This window comes from Homalodisca vitripennis, chromosome 4 (assembly GCF_021130785.1).
Source record: "Homalodisca vitripennis isolate AUS2020 chromosome 4, UT_GWSS_2.1, whole genome shotgun sequence".
NCBI lineage: Eukaryota > Metazoa > Arthropoda > Insecta > Hemiptera > Cicadellidae > Homalodisca > Homalodisca vitripennis.
In genome coordinates this window covers 64,219,050-64,233,534 of record NC_060210.1, presented here as the reverse complement: position 1 = coordinate 64,233,534, position 14,485 = coordinate 64,219,050, and positions in this window count along the sequence as shown.

Here is a 14,485-nt window from a genome sequence, read left to right as displayed (position 1 = left end):
GAGTCATGTAGATAGCTTTAGATTCATGAATATTTTGAAATGGCTGATAATTCATGGTAGGCCTATTAATTTCTTTTAAGCTGAACTGATAAGAAAAATAAACCCTGTGAAAACCAACTTCAAATATATCAGCAATTTGAATTTGTGTAGAGAAGTTTTATATTTTATAAACTTTAATTATATCGGAAGTTACACAATAAATGGTTAACATTTATTTAATATGTTTTCACCATTTTTTTAACTGTAAGTAGAGAACAAAAGTAATGGACCGTATGGGTTTCATAAGTAATATTTGACTTGGAGTTTGTATATTATCTATCTTTGTGTTTATTACCTATTGCTGTGCAATTATTTTCTCTGATCGGCAATAGACAAAAAATTGCTCTTGATTTATTATGCTTTATGTAAGAAAACCCGAAGATATGAGGGTCATTCAATAATTAAAGAGACAAATTGGTCTGAGGGAAAAACTGTTGGTTGGGCAAGTTTGATACTTTTATGGGTTTAAGTCGGCATCACTGGGATAAGCCCTGATCAGCTGGTGTATTAACATTGTTTTATTTTATAACCTTAAAAATACATTTTAAGATGCGTAGTTCATTTGAAAAATGCACATTAGTTGAACACCGTTGTTTGAGTTCTGTCTTCGTTTTTTTCTTGCTGAAGGAGAGAAACCAGTGAATGTATACTGTAGAATGTTTAAAGGTGGTGTTTGTATGAATCATGCAAATTTTACAAGTGGTTAAAGCAGTTCAAAAATGGTTGTGACTCAGTGACTATTGAACACCGTTCGGGCGGACCAGTTGCATTTTCAAATCACTATCTTGAAAGTCAAATTGATAACATTTTTCATGCCATAACTGTGGAAATAATGGTATAAGTTAGTACTGGTACGGTTCATAAAATTATCTGTAACAAGCTGAAATGCTGCAAAACGTGTAAGATGAAACAGGATTTTTCCGGACATTTACCATCGTTCATTGAAACAAAAAATCAGTAACACTATGTTTAGAGATCTGCAATTTTATCTCTTCCTCAGGTAAATAACTAACCTAACACATTATTGTATCAGAAACCTAACACGTAATCAGATGTAGGAGGTTGGTCGATGAATGCAGATGTATTGTGACCTGTATTCTGTAGTTCAGTTTTAATAATTAGTGTTGTGTTTAGATTTTTATTAAGTGCATGTTTCAGAGTTAGTGAAGTTTACACACAACATGGTGGTTGTGATTCATGACATAGGCGTGTCACAACGCTCTGGTATGATTTGTTTATTTTAACCTAGTCTGTGATTATGTGTTGTTAGTTATTTACCTGAGGAAGAGATCAGATTGCAGATCCTAAAACGTAGTGTTACTGATTTTTTGTTTCACTGAATCATGGCAAATGTCCAGTAAAATCCTGTTTCCTTTACAATCCTTCCATCGTCAAAAATAAACTTCAAACAAAACATGTGTAAGATGGTCCCAAAGGAGTTAAATCTGGTCCACAAGGAAACAAGGTTGCTTGAAAAGGTGAGGGCAAAGAATGGGCTGAGAAGTACTGCCTCATTCCCCTTACAGTCCTGATTTAGCACCTAGTGATTTCCATTTGTTTGTTGAACTGAAGGAGGCATTACGTGGGAAGAGGTTCCAGGACAACGAGGATGTGAAAAAGATTGTTGGAAATTGGTTTAAACATCAAGATAAAGAGTTCTTTACAGCAGGAAGAAAACAGCTTGTAGACCATTGCAACAAGTGCATAAATTTCCAAGGGGATTATGTTAAAAAAAGTATTGTTTTGTAAAAATAAACGGTTTCTTCTTTAGACCAATAATTTGTCTATTGAATGCCCCTTGTAGATAATAGATGTAGTAAAAATATTTTTTAAATCATATTTGACATGCATTTTTTAATTAATATACTGATGGCGTTCATGGTTTACTAGTTGTATGTGTCTGTTGTCTGTGCAGAGTATACAGATATCAGCTATTTGGCAATTAACAGACAATAGCTAAAAAGTATTTATATTGTAATTTGTGTATAATAATACATGTGGGTTGTGTACCCTAACCACTTCACTAAAACACACCGACACCTTGTGGGCCTCCATAAAGACGACATTGGAAACCTTAGTTGAGACACAGGACATGGTCATAAATGTTTAACCTGACAAGAGAACAGCCAAAGTTGACAAACAAACACAAAGGTTAGGGTTACTACATAAAGATCTTTACTTCAACTCTATAGAAAACAAGTTGACTAGAGAGTACAAAAGCTGAAAGAATACAAAGTCAGAGCTCCTTTTGTACATCTTTTTCGAAACAGCTACAGAGTAAAAAGTATAGAGTGGAAAGTTCATGTTAAAAGTTGTTTAATAATACGATTACTATTCGCTCTTGTGTTGTACCCTCCCTAGCTCACTTGGTCATAATTTCTGTCATCCACCACATGACACCATTTCACATTCATTAATATTATTTCTTCTACTTAAAAGTTATGCTGACTTTGATCTGTAGACTTTAGTTACAAATGGTCTTTTAGATTTTATTCTACAGTACGACCATTTTATTTATTTTTGCTGCTGTGTGTTTGATTGTACAAAGACCTCAGTAAACAATTTTGCAATATAAACACTTAGTTTCAAATAAAAATATGAATAATGGTGGCAATGTTAATGGAGCATGTTAACAGCAGCTTCAAAGTGGAAAATATTAAGGACTTCAATAATGATTAATCATATTAATTTATCTCAATCTCAGCTGATACTTTTACATTAAGAGTGAAACATTTTCAGCCAGTCAAAACAAGTGTCTTAACTAGTGCTCCTTCTGGTGTAGTATGCAACTAGCACCCATAACCAAAGAAAAAGAAATGAATCATGGTGCAATCATCAATATGTTAGTTAAGTAGGCTTGCAACCAGCTCCAGAAACTTCCATGACAGGAATTTCATCTGTGTAGTCTTGATTTTATTTCATTATGCATTACATTATGTTTCAGTTTAATTCATCAAATAAGAACATTAACTTAGAGATTCAAAAAGACGTATTTATAGCTCAAAACAAGTCTGCTGTTCAGAAACAGGAAATTGTTGACTCTTTCAGATGGGAAGTTTTGGGTCATTGACTACATAGCTCTAACCTTGCACCAAGCGATTATCACTTGAAGTATTGTTTTGGCAGGAAGCACTTTAATGACAATGAAGAAGTGAAAATGGCTGTGAACTCTTGCACTGAGAGCAAGTAGAAAATTTCTTTCAAGAAATATTTAAATTTAGTTTTAAGATGTTTTTAAATAAACAAGGCAACTATGTTAAAAATGAAGAAATATATGTAGAACCAGGAAATAAATTGTTTGTTCAAATATTGATTGTGTTCTTATTTATAAAAATGGACCATTACTTAAAAACATCCATTGTAAATTCATTAAATAAAACCTGTCCTTTCATCCAATGAAGGTAAATATAGAAACAACTTATAGCAAGAGATATACCACAGGAATTTATATTGGAGCCTTTCGTATTGATGAATGACTTCCCTGCACATATGCAAATCTATAACACAATGCTTATATTATTATCCTGATCTCTGTAACAAAGGCCAAGCTATATAGCACTAAACAGTGTTGTTACATTCTCACTAGAACAGTTTAGTGGCAAATTAATCCAAATAAACAACCCGTGATAAAAATATCAAACCGTCACAAGACAGAATTAGATATCAAGCAAAATATGTTTCGTAACTGTATAGCTTCAGCTATCTTGCTAATCGCAGAATTTAAGTAATCATTAAAGGCCTCATCAATAGTGGTCTAATATGGTCAATATTATGACCATATTAGCACTGCTAAAATAGCTCTGTCATTTGAGTCATGCTTACAACATAAACTATTAGAGTGGGTAAATTTACCTGAGACAAACGAATGATGATTGTTCATTCAGCAGAAGAGAGCTGTTAAGATCCTTGTGGAGCTAATACCAAGGGAGTTCTATAGGGAAAAGTTCAAAGAATTGATCATTACTACTGTGGTTGGCCTTTTCATACTTTAAGTTATCACAAATGGTAACACAAGACCTGCATCAACTGAAAACAGGATCACATCTTGTATATGTACATCACCATATACAACACTAGCATCTTACCAAGAACCTAAATTCTCAGTTTTTCTTACATGACAATCTTCACTAAGTGACATTGTATTGCAGAAGTGTCATAACTATTATTATAAAGAATGAAATGTATATCCATATTATACATACTAGTCAAAATTGTATCTAACATTTTATTCTTCAATGTTTATGATATTCAAAGTTTAAAATGGTTGCCACAGTAAATAAAATATATTTTATGAAATGCTTTTTAACTAAATTTCAAAACTATGTGTGAACATTAATACCTTTAAAATTAATTAAAAAAACTAATTCAGTGTCAATGTAGACAGTAAAATAAGCTTGACGTAAGATAAGAATTATTTTGCAAGGCAAATACTTAAATTATTTAAGAATATTAAATCCAACACTTTGGATAAAACAATCTAACTTATTATACAATCTGCTGATTTGTATGGACCAAACTTCCAACTTCTTCTTAAGAGAAATATAAAAGTCGATTATCAGATCTCTGGCATCTGTGTTAAATATTTTCACAATATTTTGCAGCTTTTACTTTATTATGTATTGTTAATGTAAAGATAACCTGACCTTGTATTCTATCCTTTATTGTCCTTTTTGTAGATGGAATAATGCGCATAATAAGACAAGAAGGATTATACAGTTAATCTTAGTAAACAAGCAACATCAGGTTTCAGCAGGAAAATTAACCAAATGTGAGTATTGTATTATGGTGAAATAATTCTGAGTATAAATAAAGACTCAGAAAATAATCAAAGGCAGGAAACATCAAGGTGTCAATTTAGTAAAATTAGGTTTTTTTATTATTTAGTAATCTTTAGATATAAAATAAAATCTGTTATTATCTTGTTGTATAAAAATGAGCACATTCCATTATGGCTGTGACATCTGCTTGAAAGACTGGGATAAGGACCCATATGGCCCACCAGCTCCCTGCCATATGGTCTCACTCCCACAATTCCAGTGCCTATGCCACTTTTTGTTATTGAGCCATAAACCATTCTAGCTCCACTGGTGGAAGAAGTTTCCTTCCCTCCAACCAATCCTCCCTAGAAAGTATAACAACTTAATGGATTTGTCCAAGGAAAATCTTTGTGGCATTTGATGAGGCATCAAAATGTTAATTATGCCCAGATACTTGACCTTGGATTTAAACTCAATAGAGGAGCCTCTCAGTAAGGATGGACCAATACCCTTCAACTGACACATTCTTGTAAAGGCAACCACAGCAGCCTTGGGGGAGTTTTTGCTCTCCTGAATAAAACCCTGACTCTCTCCCTCAGTGAGGCCAGTTCAGAGCTCCACCTTTGGGTCTCCTCCTGTTAATAACAGGACAACTGAGATCAAATTAACCCACAATTTCAGAAGTTAGACTTTCAGCAGATTTGTCCAGCTGTACTGTATTATAAATCCGTTTCTGGTTACTATCATCGGATTCTAATTGTACTCTTAGGTTTTCCTTGTATGACTCCCAGTCTGTATTTCTATACTGAAATTTTTCCAGTTCTAGGTCTCCAATTTGAAAGTAAATGTGAGCATGATCAGAGAGGAAAGGCTTGTCAGACACGCCAACCATGTATCCGATTAACTATACCGTCCGTTATCATGGGAGTTAGCATCACAGTCAATTACCAATTCCACACCACTCCCTCCCAGCATGATCCACCAAAGCAGCTTTCTCTTTGGAAGGTTTGGAATCCACATCATCAGGGTTCGTCCAGGGCCAGTCCCAATCAGCCTGATGGTGGAGAGATCCCTGGAACAAAATTCCAGAACAGGGATGCTGTTCACTTTGTCACTTACAGCAATACAAGCTCTGGCATTATTAACAAGGGTGGTAACAATTTTAACACCTATCACGGAAAGCCCTGATACTTAACGCTAACAAATGCAGTTCTTGTTTCAGAGCCACGTGAAATTCTCCCGCCAAAAAGCGTCTGCAGAACACAGCTGAAGCAGCTTTACCGTGCCTGACCAAAAGGTCCTTGATCCTCATGATCAGTTGCCACACCTCATGTCCTCAATTAGTCTGACTTTTTTTTGGCCCCTTTGCCATTTGACCAGGTCCCACTTTTCACCTGGCCTTCATGTAGCCATGCTGATACAACTCTTGACCCTTAGCCCACCCAGGTTCTGGGTTGAATCCACAAGAGAGTCTGCTGTTCATTGAAACTTCTCAAAAGCTCTTCTGTTCCTCTGCACAGCCCATGTTATCTCAGATCTTGTGTAAGGGTCCAGTAAGACTCGATCCACTTGGATCCTGAACCTGTACTGATAGTACCGGTTCTGTTGATTCTTTATTCTCTTCAATCTGAAACATTGAGCGCAGAGAGGAAGATTTGTACAATTAATAAACCTTCCTATTTTCAGAAAAACGTCTTTATTACAGGCTTACTTTTTTAAATTGTATTCATACTTTTTATAAATATTATTTCTGTAATAAATGTCTATTGAAATATGAATCTTTATGAATTGATTGTCAATCACACAGGTTTGGTTGGGCTTAAAACAGGAGCAGGGTAGCAAAAGAATTAAAAATACATTTTCATCAATGACACATTTTTTTACAAGTCATAATATTTGTTGACACGTTAAAAACTAACCATGAGACATCAGAGTCACCCTATGAGATAAAGAGACTAAGTAACACTTTCAGTGTCAATCTTGTTGGAACTTTTTATTCTTAAGGACTAAACACTGAGAAAATCTCTACTGCACCAAAAGCTAATAAGTCTTCTGCACAGTTTCTGTATTGGCAGGGAAGATTGGGACCTCTTCCTGCAAAGTTTTCTTTAGATATCAACTATGAGGAGGGATATTGAGCTCTTCACAATGCTACCTTAGAAAAAGATGAGGCACCTTTACGCAGCCTCTACCGGTCAAAGTAGGCAAGACAGTCCTCACGATTAGGCTTGCTATCTTTAACACTAAGAGAATCCCAACCAGTTTACTACCGCTCTCCTGGCATTCATAGGGTTAGCCATATGTAAGTGACATCGATGTTTGCTGTACTCAATGGAAGTTCTACTAGTATAAACAGTCAAAAGAGTACTCTCTTGGAAAATTTTGACTTAATCTGTTTATATCACATTCAGACCCAGCACAAGATCCAATGGATATAGTAAAGTAAGGATTTGATTCAAGAATCCCTAATAATTTAGTAATATGCATATGTTAGAGCACATGTAAAACAAACAAATCCTGCATAAATCACTCAAAATTTAAAACATCATGTGTGGAATTTCTTATAAAATTCTAAAATATATATTTAAAAATTTTTAATCCTAATGAAAATATAACTTCTATAACTATTTACCTACTAAAATACTGATTTTAATTTGACAGTTAAACATTTGTTCTACGTTAAAAACAATAAAATACATAGCAAAAACAAATACATCATGTAAACAATATAGAACAAAATCCATCCACTGGTGTTCATTAAAACACTGTTTTTACTCCTCGTTATGGGGAATTGTATCCTAAAACTCGGCTTGAGAAAAGGATAAAGCACATTCACAACCCGTGAGAACATTTTTCTAGTCAAAGAATAAAAAAGTGTGTATTATAAGTATAATAACACTATACTATATATTAAATGTAAGATGTAATGTATATTTATTTGTACTATATATTTAATGTAAGATTTTAATTACTAAAATATTATAATTATTATTTGAATTAATTCTTTTTCAGTGTGACTACAGATTCTACTGTATGGGTCTGGCACGAAGAAAACCTGTTACTTTTTTAAAGAAAATAATTTAACAAATATAACATAAAATGTCCTAACATAAGTAATATTTAGTCATGTATTAATACTGCTGTGATATTACAAAATATACTAACACTGTAAAATTGAATTGAAATTAATATTATTGTAAAACTGAATGTTATGATTTTTTTTTAGTTTACTAGTGTGAGATACACATTTATTAAATTAGTGTAACTGTTAACTTACTGATAATACTAGTGCTATTACAATCATTTTCGTAGAAAAGGTAATAAAATTAACCTTTTCAATACTAATTATACATGACAGTTTTCATTCAGTTACATTTAATTTGGCCTAAAATGCAAACTGTTGCCTTAAATAAAAAAATATACCACATAGTCAGTGTGATTTTTGGTTCTTAAATAGTTAATAAAAAGGGATTAACTGTTAAAATTATCAATTTTATTTTATTGCTTTAGAGGAGTAAATAAAAATTTTTTTTATATAATATTAAACTTTTACCTTTGATTGTATTAGTTCCATTAATTGTGAGTGCTATGACCACTACATGCACATGTTCAGTCTTTTTTCACAAGCTTGCAAGAAAAACTGCCCTCTTAGTTAATAGCCAACGAAGTCACAAAGTGATGACCAGTTAGTATAAAGTGTCTCCATCAGTTCATCATTTGCTACCCCATCAATAGAAAAAATGAAAGAGGTAAGTTCACTTCACGCCAGAATGGGCACACCACGAGATCACTTGTCACCATAGATAGGTTGAAGCACTCACTTTTGCTGTGTCCCAATTTATAGGATTGGATAGGTTATCTCTTGTGTAACTAGTACAACCAAAGCTTTTACTTTTGAACTTTTTAAAGATAATATAATGAAAAATTATTTTTCCAGGTTAGGAAATTACTGCTGTACATATTAATGTACAGTTGATGGCAGAATATTAATAAATGAAGAAATACAAGTGAATAACTAAAAATGTTGAGCTTACTTCTATAGATCAAATTAGTATTCAAGTACAAAAATTACGGAAAGACAATGCTATCTGCTTACACATAAAGCAACTATACGCTGTTCAATGTGAATGTTGAATTTAGCTCCAGTCTACCATCCTCTTTATGGAGTATCAGATTTCAGATGCTGTGTGTAAGAGGAAGGTGAACTATCTGCTTAGTTACAATCTTAGTTTGAATCTAACTATATTTATAATATTGAGAAAAATGTTATGACCAATATGCTAAGGTTTACTCTGTATGCAGCAAATGTTGCCAAGTAAAATATAACCAGTTATTAAGGATGGTTCTGTCTCAGAAGTATAATGTCAAACAACTTTTGCACAACCATTTGGCAGACGTTCTGCTCATCTCAGAGTGTTGTGTTCTCAGTGAATTTGGGTCTAACTTCTCAGTTCATATGGGAATCTTGAGTAGGGTTCTTAAGCCAATCACAATTCCAATTTTCATTACGTGGAATAAAGTGATCACCAGAGCTGCAAGTGTTGCTTGTTGAGGTAATTTGTTCATTATTCCCATATTAGGCTAGGCGAGTCATCTTGTATTTACATTATATAAGAACAAAATATATACTAAAAATTCTTTTTCTAAATGGTATTTTTCTTGGCTGTAGATCTGATTTTCTTTTAAATGTACGAGGGCTATCCAGAAAATCGGTTATGTTTCATTCTGTAGCCGCTAGGGGCCATTTTGACGTCAGTGCATTTCTCCGTTCAGTTGCTATCCAGCCATGCAAGTGAAAGGCTACTGTAGCTCCTTGCTGTTTTACAATAGCAGTTTAAAATAATTAAAGCAATTGAAAACCCTGCGAATTGTGAAGTGTGGTTGGTAACACGTTTGTTGTTTAAGCACAAAAAACGTGCTTAAACAACACGAGATTTATCGCCAACTCAGAAAAGTATATGGTCTTGAAAAACCATCCATCCGTTTCAACATCAAACAAAATATTTTTATCTATAGCAGAAATGGCTGATTTAATTATTTCTTGTTTCAAGTTTTCAAAGTCTGAGATGAAACCAGAAACGTTTTGTTTGTAGTAAACTTCAAACTTTGCCTGAATAGTGTGATATCCACTTAGAATAACATGATAGCATACTAATAATTCTTCTTAACAAAGCTGTGTTTGTAGGAAGTGGTAGATTTTCTAGTGGTTTAAGTCTGTTCCGATCAGATCTAATAGTTCTGATATTTATCTCATAGACTAATAGTTTTACTGACTGGAGAGAATAGCTGCTTTTCTTATCATTTATGGTAAGTTCAAATTTCTAGACAGCAGCAAGGAACTTATTTAGGTTATTATCATGATCATATTGATCCTTGCCACACACACTGTAATATCATCCAAGTATGCAAAGGTTCCATCTAGATTTTCAGATTGTAAAATGCCATCGATCACCCTCTGGACCATTTGTTACCCCGAATGGAATTCTGGTAAATTGATAAAGCCTACCCCTAGGTTCAAAAGCAGTGTATTTCTTTTCACCATCTCGTATGGGAATTTGATGATAAGCACTAGATAAATCGATGGTGCTAAAAACAGAGTATTTCGATACTTGAGAGACAACATGCTCTATGCTAGCTAGAGGATAAGCGTCTAAGTAAAGCGGTTTTAGAATAGTCTATCACCATTCGCCTTTTATGATTTTCATTAGTAGTAACAAGAGTTTGAGCTTCCCTAGGTGTCGAAGGTTGTTGCTAACCTAGACATAAGGATATGCCACCTCCTGCCTGCTTTGACTGGAGAGGCTGGTTCAGACCTGCTTCCTATTTTTCTGAGGGGACATGACTTGAGATTAGTGCCCTAAATTCTTCCTCATAGATCTCAACAGGAGGCGGCCCTTACCCCCACCCTACCTATTCATATTATCCTACTCCGGAAGCGCAAAGATCCTTATAGGACTAGGTGTAATTTCTAAGCTTCTTGTCATAAGAGAACAAAAAAACTCCAGCATGAGGTAGGGAACACATAGTAAGTGGAGATTTGCTTCCACCACAATTCAGTTGAATTGAGAATTATATTTAAGTAAATCATGATCCATTATGACATCAGCACAAAGATCTTTTAATACTGCAATTTTTGCTCTTGTGTATGAATGTTATTGGAGATCCAGGAAAAAGTCTGATGTTACTCCGAGAAACAAACTAATCACTTAAAAAAACTCTCGGAGCTTCCAGTATCTATTAATGCCTCTGCTTTGTATTTGTCAATCGTTACTTTAACAGAATGTCATGGTAGTAACAACAATATGATTGATTATGAGCTTCTAAAGCAAGAATCTGATTAGAAGCTTGTTCCAAAGATAAAGTATTATTTTCTAAGAACCATTGTCGAATTGTTGAAGACAAAACTCCACTTAGAAAAATTGATACCTTGCAAATATTTCACTTGTAGGTTTTATGAATATACTATTAAAAATGTCAACTGTTGCTTCCCATGTTGTGGATTCAGATATGAATTCAAAGATTGGTTGTGAAACTTGATTGATGATGAGATTGTTTATCCTCGCATGTAATGCTTTTTTCCTTTGATGAGATTATATTCACAAATTTCTCAAACGTTACTAATCAATATTTCCAAAGTTAAGAGCAAGAGGGTGAATTTGAGTTAGTATCAAATTTGTTAGTTTTTATATCCATGTCGGTTAGAACTAAAGTAAAACAGAAATAATACTATGTAACATTTAAATTATATGAGATGATTAAATTATAATGAAAAATCAAACCCAGTTAATAAAGTAACAGAATAAAGGGTTTTCATCATCTCAAAACAAACCATAGAAAATCAATTCAGTCAAACAATAAAGAATAAGAAAATAAGTTTTGACAAAAGACAAGTACATAATATGATAGTTTGTATTAATTAATTATTCTCCACAATCATGTATTTGAAATAGTAGATGACAACACAATATTTTATGTATTATAGTAAAACCCCTGAACTCAGGTCAACCAAAACCAATCCATGAATGATAACGTGCATATAAATAATCAAGCGAAATAGTTTATATACAACAGCAAAACACTGTGCCGTCCCTCCGTCTCTGAAATGTATTAGTCATTTTCCCCACTCCTGCCACCATTCTATCAGTTACAAAATTAGTTGTCAATCCACAAGTGCATGAGTACTGTAAGAGACTTCAACCACAACATGATTGAAACCTTTTTTGCTAAGATTGGGGTTTTCAGTTCTTGTACAAGTCTTTATGTTCTTTACTTTTGTAAGATATTTTTCAATTGGAAGTGCGTTGTGATTTCTTTTTTGATAAATAGCTGTTGTAAAAGAAGTTTAAAACTGTTGTTATTACTTATTGAGCTTCTACTGTTTCAGACTGAAATCTAAGCACAATTTTCTAGAGCAAGTTGGGATTTTGAAAAAGTTGTCAAAGCATTGTACGTGTGGTTTACAAAACAAAGAGAAATATGCATATCATTGTCAGGTCTAATACTGCAAGAAAAGGCTAAACAACAGCCTTAGAGGAGGTGTTAGAGAGGAAGGGATATGTAAGCTCTGGATAGCTTGACAGGTTTAAAAAGCGATATGGCATTTATTAATTGAACTTGTGCAGAGAAGAGTTATCTCAGCAGATAACTCTTCAATAAAACTTCAACTGCATCTGAGTGCTGACTCAGATGCAGTTGAAGTTTTCAAAAGAGTATGAAGATTACACCATGACTATAATAAGGATCAGGTTTATAATACTGACAAACAAGTGTAAATTTTAAGATGTCTAAAAAACCAATAGCTTCAGAAATAAACACAGCCTCAGGACAAGAACGCATATCTCTTTTAGCTTCAAATGCCTCCGGTACTCATTGACTGACACCAATGTGCATCAGTAAGTAAAAAAACCTTGAGCATTAAAGGATACTGTACCAAATATTTACTGATTTTCACAGAGTACAAAAATTGCTTGAATGTCTTCTAGGCTGTTGAAAGATAAGATGTTTTTAACATTGAAAGATTTGCCAACAAATATCTATGGAATGTGAGCTCACATCTTAGTGAATTTAAAAGGGCAATGTTCTTGTTTGCTTCCTTCCCCCAAATATTGCCAGCCTAATTCAGTCACTGGATCTAGGAGTAATATAAACATTCAAATAATACTACCCAGCGTTGTTATTCCAAACTGTCCTGTAGGATTACAAAATAAAGAGATAAATAGTCAGAAAGCATAAAATACGTTTTTAATTGGTGTTTGCGGGCTTGGGGTAAAGTTAAAACTGGAACGCTTTAGAGATGCTGGAGAAAATTTATGATGGACTAGAGGAAGAAGAAACAAAAATTTTGAAAAATTGACAGAGATAGTCTATAGAATTCCTGTGATTGAAGATATGAATGAAAGGGAAGAAGATTAATGAATCATCACATCATTTGACAATTGTGTATTTTTTTATCTGCCTCACAATAACTTTAAATGTGATTTAAACTGTGGGGATTTCATAAAAAATTCAAACTTTAATTGGCCACAAAATTTGATATAATAACATTAAAGACCTGTAGTTTGCGCAATTATTCTTCTTTTTGTAATACCTTTTAAAATGAGGATTCCTATTTAAAAATGTTGACTTGCCCCCAAAATACCCCACTTTGGAGTGGGAATGAAAAAGTGTCCCTATATCAATAAACTCCTCAGTTGGTTATCTCAAAATCCCCAAGTCTAACTTCAACAAGGAAGTCTAACTTTTACAATTAAGACTGTTATGAAACCTATCTTAGATATCTTTTGACAGAAGTAGTCTTCTCATAGCTGTGTATGTAAATATATATTTTCTTGATCGGGAAAAAGGCAAAATCGACTGTGAAACAAAAAAATACCAAGACCAGAGTAAATTATAGTACAATGGTCATAAATATAGCCGCGGTCAACCTCTAGTTAAATAAATGACTTTTTAAATTCGCACTGGAGATGACTTGTGAGTTGGCAGCTGTTGTGCTCCCTGTGTTAAAGACGGTTGTTGTTGCGGTTTATAGATCTCCTGCTGGTAGTCTAGCCTCTTTTTATGAAAAGTTGCATGATGTTTTTGCTTTTTTATACTGCATCAAAATGAACATTATTGTAGTTGGGGACTTCAATGTAAACTTTATGGCAGACAATGAAGAGACCCATGAACTATTAAACTTAATTGATAATTTTGGATTGAATGTGACTGTGTCGGATATCACGAGGCCAAATACTAACTCTTGTGGAACTGCGGGTAGCTGCATTGATAACCTACTAACTTCCCTACATCCTGATAGAGGACAATCGTCGGTGCTCCATAATCCTGCTTCTGATCACAACATCATCTTCTTTGTTGCGGATATCGAGACTGATGGATCGACGGGAAGTAGTCTCATATTAAAACACTTAACTAGACCTTTGAGCTTGTCTGGGGTATCCTTTTTGTGCATTATCTTAGCCAAATTAACTGGTTAGATGTATATAGCCTTAATTTAAGTATCAATGTAAAGTTTAAAATGTTTCTTGACCTTTTTTTATGGGCCTTAAATTGTGCTGCTCCAATTAAAAAATTAAAATTAAAAGCTAAAAGTTCATGTACTAGATGGTATCATGATGGTCTTGTTAAACTTAAGTCTGAGCTGGATAGGTTATATTTTATTACTCAAAATACAATTAAGGATAAGAAGGATG